Consider the following 22,735-nt stretch of genomic DNA (forward strand, 5'->3'; position numbering starts at 1 on the left):
TGGATTTGAGTTCTGTCTGTAGCAGGCTGATATGTCTGGAATCTGGATATTGAAAATTGCTATTCCAACATCCTCCTTATTTCCTTCACGAAGAATCAAGTGGACGAAAAATCTGAGCGAAAGGGCAAAAATGAACTAGACGAAGGAAATCTCATTCTGGTAGCATTTGTCAGGTTTCCCAGCAGCCTTTTTGTATTTGCCTGTGATCAAAATACAACCATTGTTTTGGAACATTGTGACATTATTAAAGCATATGACAGATGTTAAAAGACTTTGATATTGTCTGTTCACAAACCACTGGAGCCCTTTTTTAAGGAGATGTTGACTTAACCAAGCTCTCTTGGTAAATGACGTCTTGCTGTTCAGAGCTTCTGTCACAGCCTAACCATCACCTGGACATTTTACTTGCTCTGGAAGATGAAAGAAAGTTGCCAGCTGCCCAGACTGTGGCCTGAAGACCCATGTCCCTTAGTAGAGTAAGGGACTGCTTTAGGACTTTAGCAGACTAAGGGTCTTCCTTTTCCTGCCCCAGATTAGCTATGGCAATTGTCTATGTGTCAGACTTATCTCAGACTTGAACACGAAGTCTGGGAAACCCAGAATCCCTTCTTGTTGCCAAGAGGACAAGTTGCTTAATCTTCTGGAAATTCACCAGTGATCCCTCTGAGTATGTTTTAGTAGCAAATTATACTTCTGAGTTGTGTCCATAACTTCATTTCAGATTGTAACTATTGCCGTATATGCTTTTCTCTTCTGCTAATACCTTTGGGAGCACACAGGAACTTAGGAGGTGACCAGACACCTAGGGATCCCCTAAACTTGGCGATGGTTCAAGAAAAGCAAAGTCAAGTTAGTGTGACTTTGGCATGGGTCATACTTGACAGAAGTCAGTGCTCTCTGCCCACAAAAGTGCTCAGTGCCCAAACAATACCTCCTCCTTCCACTCACCCCACCCAGTGTTGGTCCCATGAGAACTCTGGCCACTGATTAGACTCTGAAAGTGTGGAGCATGTTTTCAGCTAAGCAGGTAATGGTCACCGAAGTAGAATGTCCTCCTCTTTGGGAGGATTGTTTCCTGCAAATGGGTGTGGGGGTTGGAGGTATAAAACCTGGAATGGTGCAGTTTTTAAACTGAATGAACATGGCATCATATCATTAGCTGAGAATTGTACCTCTGGAGACAGCCGCTTGTCCAAAATGATTCAGATTCTGATAGAGTATAGTCATGGTGCACAGATTCACTTCTTTTTGCTAGTGCTTACAGTCTGCAAGGAGGGAAGAATTTGAAAACGCCTTATTGGCTTTGCCTCTTTCAGATGTTTAGAACTCCATGGACTCCCAGAGCTAGGCTGGCAAGCTTTCAGATCCTTTGGCCCAAGTTCACAATTTTGTGGAAAAGGAAATGGAGGCTTTGAAGGACGGAGTAGCCTAGAGGCCATGACTTTGAATGTTGGATTCATTATGTTCTACTACTAGCTTCGCCGTGAACTAGCTTTGTGACCTTGGGCCAGTTATATCAACTCCTCCTGACTTAGTTTCTTAATCCCTCAGAGAGGACTTACAACACCTAGTTTATAGGGTTGTTCTAAATCCTAAATGAAACAATACATATAAAGCACTCAGCAAAATTTCAACATGTAGAATTCAGGGAACAAACAACTATTTGTATTGTTGTTATTGTGCATGGTCATGGAGCTAGGTAGTGCAAGAGACAGGACACAGACCCGGCCCACTGACTCCCAGGGGTGCGAACTTACTTGACCACCCACCCGCCTTCCTCCCTCTGTGCCTACAAAACCTCACTGCTTAATCACATTTTCCTATGTCTCTTTGCCTTGCAAAACCGTTCCCCAAAAAGGATGATTAAATATTGATTTTTCCTGAATGTGAGTTGAGTTGCCTTAACCCACCAGCGTGAGGCATATGTTGGTAACCCCTTTTCAGTTCTTTGGCCTACAGATTTGGTTAAATACTTCTCCATATGGCTTTTTAAGACCATCAAAGCACAAAGATTCTCTATAAGACAAAAAAAGAAAAAGAAAAGAAAAGAATGAGCCCTGCTGGAGCTGGTGTAAGTTCTTAGAAGGCTGCTGTCCTCAGCCTTTCCCTGAGTAGGCTGCTCAGCCCACTTTGCTTCTGGATAGCCGTCATGTGTGGTAATATCCCAGTCCCTCTCCGAGATCAGGATGGGTGGGTTTCTAGTCCCAAGTTGGAGCTCAGTTTCTAGGCTGTGGCAAAATTCAAAGCTCAGGGGGCTGCACCTCACAGCTTATGTCTTAGGTTTGAACTGCAGAAAATGCCTTCGTCCCTGGGGTACAATAGGACCGAGAAGAATTCTAGTCTCCTGTGCTCCCGTGCATCTCTTGCCACAGCTTTCTTCCGAGGCGCTGAAACATACTTTATCATGAGCCAGTCTAGGAAACAAATAGGAAATGTACACTGTCTTCTCTATAGAATAGAACATCCTAGATTTCAAGCAGCCAGCTCTCTAATGCAGTGAAACATAAAGGCTTTGGAATCATCCAGGGCTGGATGGAGATCTTGGCTCCACGATGTACTAAGTGCATGATTTTCTTTTACTTATGTGACCTCGCAAAACCTGTTTTCTCATGTGTAAAATGGATATAATAATAATGGCTTCGTAGGATTGCTGTGAGGACAAAATGAGGTCGTATTGGGCACACGTCTGGCATTTGCTAGAGGAACTTAAGTGTCCTAGATTTTACTCAGAGAGCCGTTGGTGCACGGGGAATGTAAAACTATGCTTGTGTTTGATGTTCGTCACCAAGGCCAGTAGTTGGTGTTATGTCTTTTCCCTTTAGAAGTACTAGTGCTATGTGCTCATTTCTTTCCCAAGGGTCAGGATTGTGATGGGAGTAATGTATGCGTGCCTGGGGCTCAGGAGTTCAGGAGTCTCAGGGATGCTCACAGGGAGACTGTTCTGGAGATTTTGCCACTGCCTCGTTCCCACTGCCCCAAACTGACCAGTGTGAAGAAAGATCTGCTCCGTGGAAAGTCACTCGAGTTATTTTTCTCGTGAGCATAGACTATGGCTTAGGGCTTACTGTGCTAAAACCCCCTTCCACCCAAATGCGTTTTCACCTCAGAGGATGTTTCGGCAGAGACAGATGGGCAACTCTTGTAGGCGAAAATATAGAGCAAGGGAATGGAAGGTGAGGGAGGATGTAGGTGAGAAGCCAGTCCTCCAGTTCCCTGGATCATCACTCTCACAAGTCCAAACGTTTCCTAAGCACCTCTCAGCACCCCTTCCTGGGAAGTGAGGCAGCACCTCCTAACTTTCTTACGTGTCCCTCCCCTTCTTCGTGTCACATCCGGTTTCAGGACAGGATTCACAGATGTCCCAGGGCTTTTGACCCCGAGATGAACAATCCGGGCAGGGAATGAGTTGATCTACAATTTCTATTAGAGAATGAGGGTGAGAAAGAGGAAGAAAGAGGGAGAGCCTGGCTGCTGACGGTGCAATCTTATGGCTAAAAGTGCCTTTAATAGTTTTTCCCCACTCTGTGGAAAGCAGGCAAATCACTTAGGCAATCAACTCCTTTCATGGATAATGAGTATGGACATCTTTCCCGGGATCCTGATGGCACAAGATGTAGAAACAAATTGTTTGTGACACAGAGCCATGGAAACGTTAGCTGCTAGGTGCTGTACAGCCTCCTCACGTGGTTCTGCTGTCCGGAGAGCTGGGCTGGGTAATGCCCACCAGCTCCAAATCCAGGTCACTGGAGGTGAGGTGTCTGAGTAGCTGCCTTGCTGGAGAACTGAGTCTGGAACTTTGTTTTTCATTACTCTTTGAATAGCCTATACCCCCCAGTGGATCCAGGTTCATGGCCACTCTTCTTACTCCCTGTATGTGGCCAGGGAAGAGTGGGGGAGGCAGGAAGGATGAGCCCAGGGCAGGGTATGGACCAACTGAATAGTTGCTGTAAATATCTAAACCATTTAGTCTGAGTGGTCTACATAAACATTTTTAAATTCTAGATAAATGATCATCTATGATATCTCACCATCAATAACAGTACTCTGCAATTATAATTAATATTCATAGAACCTTCTATAGTTTTCAGTCAGCTTCCCTGTGCCATCTCCGCATGATCCTTACCATAGTGCCCCAGATTGTGTAAGTTATTACCATTTTACAAGTTAAATGTTGACCACAATGTTGAAACCATAGCTTTTTAACTTCTTTCAACATAGAGTAAATGTCAGGACTTCTCTGGAACTATTCTAAAAATATTAAACTAGTTTATCAGCTTGAAGGACAGCAAAATGTTGGTAAATATTATCTGTGTATAGTTTTTTTCCCTGAAAGTAACACCTCCATCCATTTCCCATATGCCTCACCCCCATCCCTTAGAAAACTCTCTTTTTAATAAAAACAGTAGATTTCATTCATAAGCCCACTTTAACTAAAGCTGCTGAAAATAAAGTATATCGAGTTTTCCAAACCTATAACCCAATCATTTACAGGAAGAAAATAGCCAAGAAGTCAGTGTGGCTCCCAGTAGGAGGCAGGTGGAAGCAATTTACTGGACAGAGTAGCCAATTTATATTTGGCGTGTGCTCTCCATTTCTCTCACCCACCCACTCATTAGCCATAGTAAACAGACACTGGGGATTTTTAGAATATGGATTTTACAATTCACCCATTCTGTATGAAGTTCATACTTAAATCATACACGTTTCTCCTAGTTGTGCCCAGAATTCTTCATTTTAACAAATTAAATAGTAGCCCCCTCCTCTTTAGAAGATTGATTGAAGGTGAGTCATTAAGGGTTCACTAATTCCCTGAAATGATCAATCTATACCAATCTAATGCTAAGATTATCACACTTCCAGTAAAGTGTTTTAGGGTTTCTAAGTTCATATTTACATATGTTAAATAGCTGGAAGAAAAATCGGACTGCATTATTTTTGCAAGCTTACAAATGATTGGCACCATGTTGAGTCTTTAGACATGTGATTAAATATTTGCTTTAGACATGTGGAGATTAAACATAGTTGCTGTTACCTTGGTATGTATTGACAAGCTGAAAATATATTTTTTAAATTTCTTTCAGAAGAATGCATAGAGTTAGGGAAAGAGGGTATAAGTTATAAGCTAAAGAATGTTCGATCTAGGTAAGAGTCTCATATCTGAAAGAGATCTTAGAATTTCTTAGCAGAGTTAGAACCAGATCCATAGAGACTAAGAGTTGTGAAGATGGCATAGTTAGGACCACAAAAACACTTCTTTAAAAATCTGAGATTCTCCCAATAAAAAATTATTTAACCTATATACTTAATGTCATGTAGTCACTGGGTCTGAAACTGGGAATTCAGAGACGGATAGGATATAATGTCTGCCATTTGCAACATCAAGGAAGCCGCTTGCTATTTCTATGTCTTTGACCTAGTTCCTACTGATAAGACCAGGAGAATACCGTGTGTATTATGTGCTTTTAGTTCAGCGAAACATTTAAGAAAAGCTTTCATTATAGTCATGTGACCAACACAAAGAACTCTGAGATCAAAGAGGGCTGGATTATGGAACTATTAAGGAACAACCATACCAAAGTGTGATGCTTGGTCTCAATCTGGCCTAAAGGGAGTCTCACGTGGAGACACATAGAAGAGTCCTCAGAGAGGTCCATCCACTGCTTTGTCAATTACTTGAGTAATCACTGGGTGATTAATGAACTTGATGATGACATAAAAGAAAGAGAGCAAAAACTCTACGTGACAGTCTCAGCATTAACAATCCCCACAGGATGGAAAATGAGTTAACAATAAAATAAGGAAAAGTAACAGGAATAAATACAAAATACTGCATGGAACCATCTAGCTTGATGATAAATACATTTAATTAAAATGACTTAGCTACTTTATTTCCAGTGAATATTTTTAACAGAGTTCTGTCTTTATTTTATTTGGTAAAAAGAAAAATAAAAAAGAATCAGGAAGATTTAGGAAACTCTACTATGAGTATATATCAAGGGGTGGGTTTCTTAGTGCCTTAAAGCAACAATTAGGAATTTGTGCCTTAGATAGTGAATCTTTTATACTCAGTATTTTGTCTCAACACATTTGTAGAAGAAATGGTAGGCATTTTAAGTACATAGTAGCTATACTCCTAGAGTTTCATTTATTAGCATGCATTCATGTATAGAAATTATCCAGGTTACCATTCAGGTCCCATTTCAAATGTCCGCTTACAAAAGGTCATTTCGTAGGTGGAGAGTTTGAAGAAGCCACCAACTAGTTTTCCCCACCCATGTGGTTAATAAGAGAAAATAGATTAGTGTTTCTTACAGCTACAGAAGGTAGAAAAATCTCATTTTAACTGGAAGTTTAATAGATCTCCTAAATGAGGCATACCTATTCATAAAAAAGAAATCAGTTTACTGCTTTTGCTTGGCTGGTGTTATCGTTACTCTCTTTAAATAACTGGAGGTGTCTCTTAGGAGTTAGGCTACAGCAACTGCATATTTCAGGTTGCTCTCAACAAGGAGATGTCATTCCTAGAAATTTGGGGGCCTACTCATTCTGCCCTTGGGCTCTCTCAGGTAAGGGGAAAATACCTGAAGCAATTTCTTGCATATTTTTTTTCTGGAATCACTTTTAATATTCTTCAGTTGCCATGGAATGAGTACTAATGTACAATGCAAATCGGATCTGACTAAACGGATTAAGAAGAGTGGATTGAGGGCTGTTCCTCATTTCTTTGTAAAACTGAGTATAATACTAGATTTTTCTACAAAACCATAAGAGACTCTTAAAAACTGAGAATAAACTGAGGGTTGATGGGGGGTGGGAGGGAGGGGAAAGTGGGTGATGGGCATTGAGGAGGGCACCTGTTGGGATGAGCACTGGGTGTTGTAGGGAAACCAATTTGACAATAAATTTCATATGGAAAAAAAAAAGATTAGATTTTTCTAGCCAAAATCCAAGAGCAGTGACTAGTTCTACAGGTAGTAAGGGCACTTCATGAATTCTCAATATGGCACTTGGACACTTCCGTTTTCTCTTCACCACCATCAGGCACACCCTCTGTCTTTCCTCCATCTCTTCACAAGAGCGAGGATCTGCCACTAAGTCCTAGTGTAGCTGTGTCTCTAGACGTAATATATTCTAAATGTGTATTGTTTGTGGGTGGACTGATAGTAAATTGCTTGGGTTCACAGGAGCTTATTGAGTTTAATTTACAGGGCTAATAATCTTTTGATCACATTATTGCTATGTAAGACGAATCAAAATTCCATGCCAATGTGTCACGATTCACAGGTCTTCCTTCCTTCCTTCCTTCCTTCCTTCCTTCCTTCCTTCCTTCCTTTTTTCTTTCTTTCTTTCTTTCTTTCTTTCTTTCTTTCTTTCTTTCTTTCTTCTTTCTTTCTTTCTTTCTTTCTTTCTTTCTTTCTTTCTTTCTTTTCTTTCTTATTCACAAGTTAGTTAACATACATTGTAATCTTGGCTTCAGGAGTAGAATCCAATGATTTAGCACTTACATATAACACCCAGTGCTTATCCCAACAAGTGCCCTCCTTAATGCCCATCACCCATTTTCCCCTCCCCCTTCAACCCTCAGTTTGTTCAGGGTGTTACATGTACCACATTTCCTTGTTGTGATTAAAATCTTATAATGGGCTGTAATCCTGCCTTCCAGCATTCATCTTATAGATGGATTTCAAAGCATAACACTAAATAAATATAACAAATATCAGGATAAATAACTTTCCCATTTCTTTAGTCATGTTTATAGTCAGACTTTTTTAATAAATTAAAAAACTAAATATTTGAAAATTTGAACATGAATCTTCTAAGCATGAGTATAGTATATACCAAATCATTACAACTCCCATTATGATTTCACATTCAATATATTTCTCTGTTTCTTGTAAATCTATCATTAAGTAATACTGTTATCTTTATGGATTCATTGTTATCATTGTTTTTCTCATATATGTGCTGTGTGTCTAAAGAAATTTGGGAATAGTTCTGAACTTAACATTAATAATCTAATTTTCCTTGTGTATTTTTTTTTCTTCCATGAAAGTCCTCTATTCCGGACTATACATTTGCCACATACAGAATACATGTACTTGTGACTATAGACTGTATAAAGTTGGATTCTTTAATAACATCTTTTCATTATTACAAACAAAAATACAACCAGTAAATGTTATACTTTATTTATTTGTTTGTTTATTTTTAGTGTTCTTCCTTTTTAATCACTGTCTTTAGGGCATGGATGGGAATGTGGGTGGCATTTAACTTTATTTTAATAACCCAATAAACACATCATTTCTTTGCCATTTAAATATATAAAATTAAACTATTCAGAAGTGTAAAAAATGTAAAAGGTGAAAGCCCACCTTAGAATTCTGTTTAGAAATAAGAGTTAACAGATCATTGGTTTGGATAGATACTTCTAGACCTTTTCTAGGCACTTGTATGCATATGTAGATGTATATAGAGAGAATGTGCTCTTTATTTAGAACTATATTTAATATGCAACTTGCTTCTTTCTTGTAACCTAAAAATATGTCTTTGATATTGGTTCACTAAATTTAGGTCTATCTTATTTTTTACAATACTTGCTTATGTTCAAGCCCTAGGTTAGCCACTTAATATCCCTGTGGCCTCCCACAAGCTACTTTATCTCATTTGTAAAGTGGAGACAGAAGATCATTGTTCTGAGGATTAACTGAGTGTGTGAAAAATACTTGGAACAATTTCTGGCAGACAGCAAACAGTGTATGTTGGAGAGAAAAAAAAAATCCTAAATCGATCAACATTTAAAAGTTTCTAGGGTATTTTTTAGGTTTATTTATTTACTTTGGGAGAAAGAGAGAGAGAGGGGGAGCAGAGAGAGGGAGAGAGAGAGTCCCAAGCAGGCTCCACACGTTGAGCATAGACCCAACATGAGGCTTGAAATCACAACCCTGGGATCATGACCTTAGTCGAAATCAAATCAGACACTTCACCGACTGAGCCACCCAGGTGCTTCCTAGGGTTTTTATTTTATAAACAGTAATGGTACATGAGAATTTTCATATACCTGTGAAACAATCTGTCAAATAAACTCTTTGAACTGGAATTGCTGGATAAAGGGCATGCATAAGTAATCTCTTTGCTAATTTCAACCATAAAGATATCTCATTGCAGTTTTAGGTGAACGGTAGCAGATTCTGGTTGGTTTCCGTCACACCACTCAGTGCTTTGTTTAAAACATTAAACAGGTTGTCATGGATTCTATTAATCCCAATACTTTCTATACACAAGATTTATAAACCTGTCACATATAATATGTATATGTGACATATATATAATATATATATGTGACATTTATATAATATATATATTCATATCATAATTGAAAATGCCTTGAACTCTGTACCAATCAGTACTGTTTCTAATGTAACATCTGGATACCTTGTTTTACAGTGGATCCAGTAATCTCAAGAGTTTGACCTTTTTTTCTTCTTGATGACAGAAAATTATATAAGTGAATATAACAGATAAGTCTATAAAAGCCATTCTATCTATGTGCTTCTGACTGGACAGCAGTGGAATAGCCACCCTTGAATTGTACCCAGTTGAGGACTTTTCAATTGCCTTAAAGAAACCAGAGAGAAAGAAACTAGGTCAACAGCTTAATATAATTGCTTTCTCTACCCTTCACTTAGCATCAATACAGTGATTTTTCTTGTACTTCTAAAGCCCTGTAAAGCTAGATATTAAAAAATCTTTGATATTGAGGGAAGAGAGAAGTGTATAAATTTCACCTAGAGGACATTTTTGTATTCAGAAAAATGGAAATTTTAAATATGTGTTATTGAAAGTTCCACTGATTTGTGTACAAGCTCTACATTCCTAGTTTAAAGTTTACTTAATTGAACACAATGACACAACTACAGCTTTACTTAAAATCCACAATTATTGCGGCGCCTGGGTGGCTCAGTCGGTTGAGCATCCAACTTTAACTCAGGTCATGATCTCACAGCTCATGAGTCCGAGCCCTATGTCGGGCTCTGTGCTGACAGCTCAGAGCCTGGAGCCTGCTTTGGATTCTGTGTCTCCCTCTCTTTCTGCCCCTAACCCACTTGCATTCTATCTCTGTCTCTCTCAAAAATAAATGAACATTAAAAAAATTTTTTTTAAGTCCACAATTATTGCTGCCAATTTTTTTCAGAAACTCTATTCATTCAATTATTAAAAAAATTCTTTTTTATGGCAAATATTTACTTAGCTCCTGTTATATGATAGCAGACATGTTCTTTGCTTTTTTGAGGCTTTCATATCCGTGGAAAATCCACTAGATGAAGGAAGAGAAGCTTGTATTGCTAAGTTTGGTAAGACAATAAACAAGATAATAGAACATTCTTTGTATCCCTTGGTGACACTGTTCAAGGTTTAAAATACCCTGGCCTGGCCTTTTGCTCAGAATGACTTAACCAAAGACAAATCAAAAACTACAGTGGGGTGTTGAGAAGGGAGCCATTTTTTTTAAGTCAATTTACAGAAGGCTTCCAAGGTTTTATTGACTTAAAAGATCACAATCACCCCTCTGGGTACACTTCTATTAGGTCTTCAATCCATACCATATTATATTCTGAAATGAGCTTTCGTTGGATGCATTTACCCCCATAACGGATAATCACGTAAACCATGGCAAGTGACCAGGTATGTCTCTAGAGGGGTGTCTCCGGAAACAGCTGTTCCACAGGAGCATGACTCCAAATCCAACTCAGACACTGAAGACAAAGCCCAAAGCCCCACATGAGAGTCCCTGGTTCTTTGGTGGTTTTGTTGCCTCACTCTCCAAAGGCCATCACGTTACGGTGCAGGGGAAATAAAAATGAGAGAGACGATGGGTCGATAGTCTGACTTGTCAGTAGGTGGCATTTGAAGTCTCCTCCGGTGTGTGTTAGTGTTGTGGTAGAAAAGTCCTGAAAAAATGTATTTTCTTTTGTCATTGCCTTGATGGGAGCACACATGTCATAGAAAGAGAAAACTCTGTATGTTGGTTTCATGCTTAGTTTTTCCTCCCTCTCTTCTTGATTGTTTGCCACTGTTTCACATGTAAAACTCTTTATGTAGTTCGTATTTAACTCATAAGTACATGTGACGACTCAAAATAAAATAATGAAACCGCTAACCGTGTGTTGCCGGGGGTTAGTGTGATATTAGAGCGTTGACGTATATTGGTTGTACAGGTGTTTTTAGTGATTTGCAACGTGTAAGATTTTAAAAGCGAGTTGGTAGGTGGTGATAGAGATAAAGGGACCTTTCCCAATAGTCGGGGCATTCTTGTGACGCAGTAAGACCTCAATCTCACAGTAAAAATTAAGAGTGTATCCATTTTAGCTTATTTTATGAAGACAAGAAGTTTACATTAACTGAAAGATCCAGTGGATCATTACCTTAATGTAAACTAACAAAGGGCTTTTTGAGGGAGATGGAAAGTTGCTCTTTAAATATGTGAGGTCATATAGTTCTTTCAAAGGTGCCTGAAGTAACACTGCTCTGGAGTGACAAGGGGGCAGAATCACCCGGAGGCCATTCCAAAATGCAAATCCCCATGGTGCCATTTTTAGAAGGGTGCCCCCGCTTTCCTGCCTCTTTGAAGAAATGCCCCAGTGACTCATCTGCAAACAGAGGTGGGTCATATTGTGACAGTAGAACCCTGGGTTTCATCAAGGGCCTCTTAGTTTGGGATCCTGGTAACTTCCAGAACTTCAGCCGGGAAACTAACCTCCCTATTGCTAATGGACAGACTTTGTTTTCATTTTCAAAATTTTGTTAAGCACAGTAAGGCACTTGGATTTAAAGCCGTGGACTCATAAGCTCCCGAAGCCATTCATTTTAACACTCTGGACTTTCCTTCTCTTTGTTTCACCTATGGCTTTACATTGTAGTCCGGCAAGTTTGTTTGAGAAAGCACTTCTTATAATAAAAAAACACAGACATTGAGTTGGCATAAACTTTGCCTGCCCGTATATTACATTGAATTTTTATGTCTAGAAAATATGCCCAGTGGTTATACATTTTGGTCATGGGCGCAAACCAGGGGGACAATATCAAAGTTGTCAGGGGAGTCAATTAGAGTTTAACCAGGTTGCTTGAGACATTTGTATGTTTATTTTTGTTATTTAACTGCTGGGTATCAAAGTTGAAGAGAGGGAGGTACTGATACGAACCACTTTAAAATGTCTGCGGAAATGGAGGGAAAGTCATTGCTTATCATAAAACATAGTAATGGGATCTTTGGGGTCCTTCAAATCCTGATGACTAAAACATAAAATTACCCACAGCAACCAAAACCTGCTTTGTTTCCTGGTTTTTAAAAAATGCGTTGTTGTTTTTTTAGGGATGCAGTGTCCCTTTGCTGTAATTCTCTTATTTCTGAGCACCTAACAAAACCTCATAGGGCAGTAAACCTGGATAATGAGAAAGTAGCAGACTATCCCAGGAAATACATTATTGCAAATGTAGCCCTGATTCTGCCATGGTCTTTCTCTTTGACAGTTCATTAGCTTGGCTTCCTCATCTATTGGAAGGAAAGAGGTCATCAGTGTGGAAAGAACGGAAGTGTAAGAGCCGATGTTCTCGCCACACCTGGTGAGAATCGATGCCACGTATGGGTCAAAGAGAAGACGTAGGATCTGCCTAACACTGTGTTATCTCACTTATATTCTAAACTAAGATAAAAACACAAAAATTTTGAAAACCGGTGATTTTTTAACTCCCCTACCACATTTCTCATTCAATATCAAATATCAATGGATATTTGAACTTTAATATGATCCAGGTGCCATCAGAGAGTCCTTGATATATTGGAGCCGGCTGTCTAGCCTATACACTGAGACTGAAACTCTCCCTCCCTCAGGTCCTCCAAGTGCCCTTATGTTGTCCCAAATTCACTATTCTGAATCTCTTACTCCTCCAAGAGAATGCTTACTCAAGACTCCTCATAGCTCATAGGTCCAGCTAGCTATCTACCAAAATATGGTTGTCTTTCACCCCACTCCTCAAACCCTATGTCTGTCCACTAATCTGATACAAAAAATATACAATTTTTGATAATCTTCTGTTGCCATGTTACCTATCCGGGGTACCAATGTGTATTTTAATGAGATTGTCTCGACAGAGTAGCTCAATGCTGCAGATAGACTGTAAGAAAGACACTTGGGGCTTTAAAGCACACAGGCAAAATATTCATTAGGAACCCTTTGGGAGTCCCTCATCTACCCCGCATGTGAAATTACATTTGTAACTTAAAGAAGAAAAATTTTGCCCTTCATGTTGTAACACAAGCCATACTCATAAATTGTATAACCGGAAACAGTATTCCAAATAATGTAACATGTTTATCAGACTCTGTCAAATTATTCTTTGAAAACACACAGTTGGGTCAGTCTCCTTGCTTCTTTATTCTTTTATAGCTTACATCCCCATACTTTACCCAGACAGGAAAAATGATATCGCTTAGGATTTTGTAACACAATTGAGTAAGAAAATAATCATCACTGTACTTGAGCATTAAATGTAGCTCGTAAACCATGGCTTTATAGAACATGTGATAATATTCTAAGTCGAAATATAGGGTCATCTGGCAGAGATATTTTAGAAGTGAAGTACTTTTTGAGGTTCTCTGGGGGAAGAAATGTATTTGTTTGCTTTTACCCACTGGTGTGCTGGTAGGCTGTCCCCTCCAAAGAAAAGTCCCGATTTGTGGAATTGGTCTATTCCCATGATGTAAACTCTTCCGCGATGGAGGATTTCAAACTACCAACGTGAATTTGCTGACCGTAGAGTTGGAAGGGGTGTGTGCACAATTGAGTCTCTCCTGCCCAGCACGGGAGTTATACTCACTGTGGAGGCCGCCTCAGCGTCGGCGTTTGAGCTGAGGTTAGGAGTAGAGGTCAGGGGCTGGGAGGTGGGGAGAACTTGGCCCAAGTTAGGTAGAACTTCCTCCTCCTCAGGAGCCACGCTGAAGCCAACACTTCCCCGGTGCACTCCTCCCATTTCTCTTCTTCTTCATCTGAAGGCACATTCCCCGGGAGGGCTATTCCTAAAACCCTTTCTCTGCGTCAGGTCTTTTAACGACGAATGACTTCGCTTTCCTACAATGTGATTCTGTTGAATGAAAACAAAGCGGATGAGAAGGTCATTTCGTGTGCGAGGCCCTAGGAGTCGTTCTCCGGGAGTGTCTTTATTTGCTCCTGAAATGAAAATTCGTGGAAATGCTGTCACGAATCCCGTCTCCGAGGCAGTTTTATTAACGGAACAGACCACCTTGCCTTAAGCACCCCCTATGGTTTGCGGAGTCTACAGGGGGCAGTGCGGCTGGGGACAGCGGAGGGGAAAGCAGAAGTGGTTTCTAAACCAGAGGATCAGGCAGTGTTTTCAGACTACAATCCCCTTCTTCTTCTCTTCCTCGTTGCTTCAGGCCGCGACTTACTAAGGTTTGATAACCTGGTGTGTGTTTCTTCCCTTTCCCGCATCCCTGCAGGAGCGATAATCGGGTGCGGGGCTTGGCGAGGCAGAATTGGGATCCGTGATGAGCAGGGAAGCGAAGGGAAAGTGCCTTCTGTTTCCGTCTTTCCTCTCTGCCCTCTGGCACCAGCCAGGAGTTAAGGAAGTCAACAGCAGGGTACTAGTTAACCGCTGCACTGTTCTGTCTTTACGCAGAGGGAGAAAGTGCCTGGCTCGGAGTCATACAGTGAGCAAATGTAGAGCAGGTGGGAGGAGAGGAGACAAACTTGTATCCTCCCACTTGCCAGGATGGCTCTTCATCATCGCACCCTGCAGAGCCCCCATTTTAGTTTCCCATCCTGCAGCCTCCATCCCTGCTCCCCCTCCCTGACCTTCACTCCAGCCCCATGCCCCTGTCCTCCCGGTGTCGTGAGCCGGAGCTGCGAGGCCCTTTGTCCTTGTCCGTATACACACGTGCTCACCGACACCCGACCTCTCCCCTGCCTGGCCGGCTGAGAGAATCAGGAATGGAATTATCCTCTACAGGGGCGCCTGGGTGGCTCAGTCGGTTAAGCGTCCGATTTGGGCTCAGGTCATGATCTCACGGTTCTTGAGTTGGAGCCCCGTGTGGGGCTCTGGGCCGACGGCTCGGAGCCTGGAGCCTGCTTCGGATTCTGTGTCTCCCTCGCTCTCTGCCCTTCCCCCCAAGAGAAGAAGTATCCTCTTATCCTCTACAGCGAGCTCCTGGACCAGGTATATTCCAGGTATTTTTCCTCTTGGAACAATAACAAGTCATGAGTTCGTATTCTTAAGTCTCTGGTTCAGGGGCGTTATATATAATGTAAGCTTTTGTAAGAGCCTGACTCCCATTAGTTTTCTGAGGACATATAGAGACTGCTGCCAACTCACAAGCATGTTTTGAAACAACCGTTTTATAAGCTCTTGACCCACTGACATCTTCAACAACCACCAATCCTACACCTAGGCTACCTTGTATTGTTCTATGATTTTTGCATTTGTGTTGGTCTTTTCTATTCAACTAGACACGACAGGACTGCATGTTATACTTTGCTCTTGTCTCGAGGTGGTATTGTTCAATAAATATTTACTGACAGACGGGGAACAAGGTGAATGTTACATCCTTTTAAATATTCTCTGCCAGACAAACAAGACTTGGAAGTTGAGTATAATAATCACTCATTCAGTTCTAAATTGTTTGAAATATCTTTTAGAAAGTGGGGGAGGAAGGGAACTTGATGGCTAATTACTCCTCTGGAAGAGGGCTAGACATTACTTAAGGAACCTAGGGGGTCACTTTTTGAAGTCTGATTCCCAATCGCACTCATACTGGTCTGAGGGCATGACTCCATCCTGCCTATTGTCAAGGGATGTCTAAGTGGAAAGTCCACGGAAGAACACACGTGCAGAGCTGGTGCAGTCATAACTTTGGTCTGACCAATTAAACCCATGTGACTTAGAAGCGTGATCCATGCAGCCCTAGAATCATCCGCTGCTCTAAGTTGCACATGGTAGGTCCACGGTTATTCGTTTTCAACTGAAAGTTACTCTAAGGTTGGTTCTCAATGGACTGTGCGTGAACATAGTTGGCCGTTGTAGCTCAGAACTAGACAGAAGGTCATCCATGGACAGAGACACCAGTATAAGTTGTGTGATACAAAGTTTATTAGACTGCTACTTCAGCCCAGCTGCCTTAGAAGTCAGACTTCCCATCTTACAAACCCATCATTAATGTGCGGTCAAGTCTTTCAATTGGAAAAAAAAATATACACACACATACATATACACACACACACATATATTTATATATTTATAATAAAGAACTATTTAATTGAAAGCTTGAAAGCTTCAGAAGAAATGGAAATAAGAATCGTGTGCACGGCTTTATACAGATAAAAAATGTGTTTTGAAGATTAACCTCCTGAGCATCTGGGCTATACATGTTTGCAGAAGTCGTCTATAATATGGACGAGACCACTGCTTCTCTTAAACCACTAGAATTACATGAACAATTACAAGCCTACTTTTCCTGGACTTGGCCAGAATCCCTGGGGTAAATGGTCATACAGCTTTGCTTTTCAGGAAAATAGAAAAATGTGGGGGAGGGGATGGGTGAATAGGCCAAACCACTGACTCTTCCAGTTATTTTCCTTCTGCCTGATTGTAGCTCTCTATTTGCAAAGCCCTCCTTGTCAGTGAAAGTCTAACTCTACCCCATCTTGTGTCTGTTGCTGGGAAGGCTATTTAAGGATAGAGTGTGGCATTCAGATTCTTCCAGAGATGGAGTTGTTTTGCCTGTGGCAAAAAGGAGAGGGGCGCCTGGGGGGCTCAGTCGGTTAAGCGTCCAACTTCGGCTCAGGTCGTAATCTCACGGGTCATGGGATCTAGCCCCGTTTAGGGCTCTGTGCTGACAGCTCAGAGCCTGGAGCCTGCTTTGGGTTCTGTGTCTCCTTCTCTCTCTGCCCCTCCCCTGCTCACGCTCTGTCTCTGTCTCTCTCAAAAGTAAATAAACGTTAAAAAATTAAAATTAAAAAATAAAAGGAGAGCTGAAGTGTAGCCCTGATAAGGAGCTCTGCTTTGATACTTTCAAGGGCTGGGTGCAAGAGAATATGAAGCAGCACCCACTGTGGTTCTTTGTTCTGTGTCTTTGTTTTCTTTCGTGATTTTGGAAAGGGCAGTCGTAAAGACTCTTGGGATGATGTATAAATCTTCCTCCGTGTAATCGGCAGCTGACGGCTCTTGTGTAGGTGTCTTCGAGAGGTAGACTCTGAACAAACACCTTTAAAGGGGTCCCCGATGAACCATATAACACTCTCCGGATAACGTACCACTCTCCAAATAGCTGTTCGCGATTCTCTTTTATGTCATTGCCTGTCAGAGATCCACATGTTTTACCATTTGTCTTGCTTGCTCCTCAGGTTTATCAAAAAACCCAAAGGTAATATGAGCACCCAGCTCTTCCTATGACCCCAGTACAACTGGATGAGACATCCTTCTCCTTCTTCTGGGGGAAGAAAAGGAAAAGTGTTCAAAGGTTTTGGAGTTTCCTTTGTTTTCATTGAATGGACCAGTTTTGTCTGCCATCATGTTCCCACCTCAATAGCTCCTAAATTGTCTTGATCTGGTAGACTATTTAACTTAATAAAGCAAAACTAGTGACTTGATAAAGAATCCAGGCTGTCTTGAGAATGAGTGAGTGAGAGAGAACGCTGATGAAAAGAAGATTCTTCCAAGAAGAAGCCTTCATGAGGCAGGACTCCTCAGGAATATGCTCAGGCCACGTCTGCAGCGACAAAAAATAAAGCTAACTCCAGGGTTTTCAATATTCTGGCAGGGGAGGGGCACGGTCAGGGATGTGGGAAGGATGTTTGCATCTGTTGGGTTTATACTGGCTCCCTTTGCAGCCAGTGTTTGGATAGTTTTAACAGCAATTCTTTATTATTGGGCAGGACTGAACACGGGGTTTAAAAGGGATGATCCCTTTTAAAATTGCTGGTGAGGACGCCTGGGTGGCTCAGTCCGTTAAGCATCCTCCTCTCAGTTTCAGCCCAGGTACGATCTCGCAGTTTGTGAGTTCAAGCCCCGCATCTAGCTCTCTTCTGGCAGTTTGGAGCCTGCTTGGAATTCTCTCTCCCTCTCTTCTGCCCCTTCCCTGCTTGTGCTCTCTCTCTTCTCTCAAAACAAATAAATTAAAAAAAAAATTTTTTAATAAATAAGTAAATAAAATTTCTGGTAACTGATTCCAGCAAGAACTGGACCTCACCCTTCCCCCCAAAGCTATAACATGTCTTTCTTTTGGTACGAGGCCCAATCAAACAAAGCAGGGTGTGAAAATGAAACAGATACCTCTCACCTAGCACTGCAGTTGGTGGAAGGAAGGTCTCTTAAGAGCAGAGTCATTCAGTTTCCATTTACGCTTCTTAATCTTGGGTAGTAATAAGTTTAGCAGCCTGCATGTGCCTGAGTGCACGAACAAACGTACACACACAAACTTCAAAAGTAGACAGCCTTTGCATTTCAGGAAGCAGCATGCTTGCTGACGACATGATACGCGATGTTCTGGCTAGCATAGAGATACGGAGGAAATAGTATTTGCCCTCTGCTGAGTGTGAAAAGGACTTCACTGGGCAACTATAACAGCTCTTCCTTCCTCTTCCAAATGTTGGTTGGCTTTACTGTGTTTTGTACCTGGGGTAAGAAAGCCGATTAGTGGAGTTTATCCCGGATTAGAAATGACTCCCTGTTACTACTCCGATCTTAAGGATTTACAGAACATCCCCTTTCAGATGTAGTTAGACTTCCCAGCATGCTTCTGAATTAGGTAAGAAAGGTAAATACCCTAGAAGATGAAGAAGGAAAAAAGAAAAAACAGAAACAGTGGCATTTTGTTGCATTTTATTATTTTGTTGTTAAAAGGGAAAAAGCAGGGGCGCCTGGGTGGCTCAGTCGGTTAAGCGTCCGACTTCGGCTCAGGTCACGATCTCGCGGTCTGTGAGTTCGAGCCCCGCGTCAGGCTCTGTGCTGACTGCTCAGAGCCTGGAGCCTGTTTCAGATTCTGTGTCTCCCTCTCTCTCTGACCCTCCCTCGTTCATGCTCTGTCTCTCTCTGTCTCAAAAGTAAATAAACGTTAAAAAAAAATTAAAAAAAAAAAGTAAATAAAAGGGAATAAGCAGATGTACCAGTTCTAGTCTTAAAGCTGTACTCTTCTATTGCTGGGGTGAAGAGTCGAAGCCAAGAGTGAATCTCCCATTACCACAATATTTAGAAGAAGAAACAGACTCCTGCGAATCACCCACTTTGAGTATTAGATTAGGATGAATCCAGGAGGGCTTTCTTCTACCCAGGATTCAAGTGCAGACAAAGCCTCAAAAGCACCAGGATGAAAAATCACTTCCTGAGGATCAGGGAACATTTACCTTTAATAACCATCATTAGCTGATTCTGGCTACAGCAATTCCCCTGAGAACTGGCATGGAAATAATTGCTGTTCTCTGCTTTACTTGCTTTAAAAAAAGAACTCAGGTTTAGATGATAGGCCTCCCTCTTTCCAGAAATTCCCAGCTCCCCATACTTAAAGCTTTATTTTGTAAGTTGCCTGAAGGGAGCGGAGCCCTGTTTCTGCTCTGAGATGAACGTCTTTCTGTGTGGGACCTGGGCACGACGCTCGTTGTGCCCGGGAAGGTGGCTGTCTCTTCAGAGCGACTTTCCCAGATGCTGGTTGGGACTCCAAAGTCGTGAGACAGAGCTCACCAGCCCTGATTTGAGTTGCCACCCTGTAGCTATTCTTGGCATGGGGCCGGGGTGGAGATGGTCTATCAGACTCGCCCCTGTTTATAGCACCTTTCAACTCAGGCACCGAGAATGCTGACCCACACTGATGCTTTTTTTTGTTCTTATTGCCTTTTCCAGAAACTGTGTAGAAGGCAAAACTGTTCCCATTCCTCATTCCAGCCATGCCATCTGAGAGCACATTTCCCAGACCCTTTTTCCACATGACCACAAAAATGCCTTGGGGATGAGATTCTTTGAAAAGACTAGAGACTTTCCCTTGCCCCTGCCCTGGGAAGGGGGCCATGTTTGCAAAACCCCAAGAGTTGCCCTTGTTAATGAGTGGTTCTGTGGACGTTTTGGTGAAGTGTATGTTTCACAAATGATCTTATTAAACCTCACAGTAATTCATTTTTTCATTGCATCGAACCTATGCTGACGAGTTGTAAGTGCAAGACAAAATAGGAAGCACGGGAATGGATCGGCCCATTTCTAAGAGTATACTGCTTGCCAAGGGCGACATAAAAGCCCATAAAAATAGGCGTAAGATTCATGCTAACAGAAATATAGGCAACACGCTCAGGTGCTGTGTATGAGATTGATTGGTGCATTTTTACCCATCAATGATTTTGCATAAATCATTCCTCCTTGTCTAGAGAATCTCTGCCTGGCTGTCTTCATAGCGCTTTCAAAGGCACCATTCAGATGTCACCTCTTCTTAGGAGCTTTTCCGGATACTGCTGATCTGGATTCCTTGTCCCTTCTCAAGTCACTCCTGTGTGTATCTCTATCTCAGGGCTAATGACATCATCTTTTAATTGGGGTTGGGGTTTGACTTTCCCGGCTAAAGTGTGAACTCCTAAGAGCAGGGATTAATTGTTTTATTTCAGCCTTCCCAGTGCCTGGATGTCATTCACTTCTCGAAAGGAAAGAATGAATAAATGAATGAGTTCATTAAGCATGACGGTTTTGCAACTCTGGTGCTTATTAGGCTTTCGTGATTGAAGGCAAATGTGATATATTTGTGTTTTTTAACCACCAAATTTTTTGCATCAAGAAAGAGTAGTTATCTAAAAATGGAATACATATTTCCATCTACTCATGTGAAAAATTCTCTGTGGGGCTTTTCAGAAAGGGATTTTTGTTATTTTTCCATTAGAACAGATGTTTTATCCTGTGACCATGCATGGTGAAATTAAAATTTCAGGACTTTTAAGGAAGAGAAAATAACCTGCTATTTTCTAATTGTTTATTTCCTCAGGTTTTATTATCAGTAGATTCTTTTATAATAGCAGACATTCATATTTAGAGTAGTATTTTAGTCGAGTTTACACTGTCAATGTTCACATCTGCTTTTGCAATTTACATGGGCCAGAGATAATCCTAAAAAGCTGCAACCAATATCCAAACGTCTAGTATTTCCAATTCTTTATTTTCCTCATCCAACTTCTCAATATGGCATTCGGTGCTCTCCAGAGTTTGCAATTCAGAAACGTTTCATTCTTTAAAAAAAAAAAATGGATTCCATGATTTCAACTATCATATGGTCTGCACAGTCTACCATACTCAGATATAATTGTGTATTAATCAGATTTCTTTTTATCACAATAGAAAAGAAGCAGGGAACAATTCTTATAATCAAACATTTATATAGTGCTTTCTCTATGCCTGACATAATTCTAACATTTTACAAATATAAGTGAATTTCACGCTTGTAACAATCCCATGGTATTATTATTACTGACGTTTTATAGATAAGGAAACTAAGGGATAAAATGTTAATGTAGGGGGCTTGAGGCATAAGTGATCAAGGACCAAAAGCAAACGTGAGCCATAGGAGGGTCAAGATCTAGAGCTTTTTAGTGAAGTCTGCCCACTGGAGGCATGTTTAAGCCCCAAACCAGAACGTGTCCATTTTTCACCCTGGTAACAGATTTTACCTTGTGAACTTTAGGTTTATCCCATTCTCAAGGCTGATATAATGACTTTTTCCCTTAGAAGAAGGACTGGAATAGGATTTCCAGAACACGCTTGGGAAATGAGGTGCCGGGCCCTATCAAACATGGCCTCTGATAGAGCACTTGCAAAATCAGGTCCAAGTGCAATAAAAAATCAGTAAGTTTGCCTTGAAGAGCCTTCCTTTGAGTTCCTCAGTCCACTGAGTTCCTCGGTGACAACATTAGGAATCGTTGCATTGGGTCTCAGATATCATGATGCCCCAAACTGGTATTGTATTAATCACATCTCCTTATGCTAAAGAAGTGACCTACCCCTCACACTAGTTTCTGGAATTTTTTTCTCAGTTGCTGGCACTTGCTTTTTTTTTTTTAATCCAAGAGTCATTTTTTGTTTCACTGGCATTTGAATAAGTCACTTGTTTTAAAAGCCTGTATTATAGATCATCGCTAAATTGTCCAAGTGCCCTGTGAATGCCTGAATGGCATGAGACTACAGTAAGCATAAGAGAGCCAAAAACTGATAGTTGAAGGAAAAGCTGTCTCAAATGAGAGCTAAATTGATAGCAGTCCCAGAGGATCAACTCTGGACTCTCCGTGATCTCGGGCACAAAGAGACAACAGCTGTAAACCACTCATAAATAGCTGTGGACCACACATTTCAAAATGTCTACATCAGTGGGAAAACAGTTTTGATTCTTAAAATTACAGACTTGATTCAGGGTTTTGGCCTTGTAAAATAATCAAGCTGTCACGTCTTAAAAGTCTGAGATCAAATTTAAAATTCCATGGCTCTGGAGTAACCATTAAGACCCAGAGCAACCAATATTTAAGCATCTGGGCTTAGAAGACAAGTTGAAAAACATGTAGGGGGAAATCATTATAAAATAAGAAGGGGGAAAAACTGTAAAAAAGGAATATTGATGAAATTGGACAAGATTTTTAAGAGCTCTGATGGCGAGCAGTGGCAGGGGGTTCTGTTTTCTTATACAGGCATTGGTTACAGAATAGGAGCT

At 41.1% G+C, this 22,735-nt stretch overlaps 1 protein-coding gene and 2 long non-coding RNA genes across 18 annotated transcripts in view; 2 read left to right on the forward strand and 1 right to left on the reverse strand.

Moving 5' to 3' along the window:
* SLC8A1 (solute carrier family 8 member A1) overlaps positions 1–22,735 on the forward strand; it is a 390,461-nt gene that overhangs the window by 206,314 nt on the left and 161,412 nt on the right. The window lies entirely within an intron of this gene.
* LOC128311270 (uncharacterized) overlaps positions 1–22,735 on the forward strand; it is a 133,892-nt gene that overhangs the window by 45,357 nt on the left and 65,800 nt on the right. The gene's annotated exons all lie outside the window — the stretch shown is intronic.
* LOC113592504 (uncharacterized) overlaps positions 18,412–22,735 on the reverse strand; it is a 49,866-nt gene continuing 45,542 nt past the window's right edge. Inside the window, exon 6 of one of the 2 annotated variants that reach the window (XR_008289558.1) lies at positions 18,412–21,266. This is a non-coding gene — a long non-coding RNA (uncharacterized LOC113592504). The remainder of the gene's footprint in view (positions 21,267–22,735) is intronic. The other variant, XR_008289559.1, reaches the window with a different exon arrangement.

Source organism: Acinonyx jubatus, chromosome A3, assembly GCF_027475565.1.
Source record: "Acinonyx jubatus isolate Ajub_Pintada_27869175 chromosome A3, VMU_Ajub_asm_v1.0, whole genome shotgun sequence".
Classification (NCBI taxonomy): Eukaryota; Metazoa; Chordata; class Mammalia; order Carnivora; family Felidae; genus Acinonyx; species Acinonyx jubatus.